Consider the following 456-nt stretch of genomic DNA (forward strand, 5'->3'; position numbering starts at 1 on the left):
CCAATAAACACTGAGTGATTAGAGAGTAAACACAAAATCCAATAAGGGTTCAATAGCTCATTAACATTTATCTCTATTCAAATTAATAATTGTCTTGCAAGTTTTAATGTTTTCTTTCTCATCTCACTTGCGTTATTATTTGAGGGTTAGCTATATATGTATATATAACTCCTTGAGAATGCGAAATAATTTAACTACATGTAGGCTTTATATATGAGTGGATAAATTAGAATTGCATGACTCATTAGGTAGATGCATTTAGAATAGGTTGCATTTCATAACATTCCATCACTTTAACCTTAATTATTTACCTTAGATTTAACATGAGGACATGCTAGTGTTTAAGTGTGGGGAGGTTGATAAACCCATATTTCATGAGATATTTTGTGCTTAATTTGAGTGATTTATACAATTCCTCACCTACTTATTCACATTAATTGCATGATTTTACTTTCC

Source organism: Arachis duranensis, chromosome 10 (genome assembly GCF_000817695.3).
Source record: "Arachis duranensis cultivar V14167 chromosome 10, aradu.V14167.gnm2.J7QH, whole genome shotgun sequence".
Lineage (NCBI taxonomy): Eukaryota > Viridiplantae > Streptophyta > Magnoliopsida > Fabales > Fabaceae > Arachis > Arachis duranensis.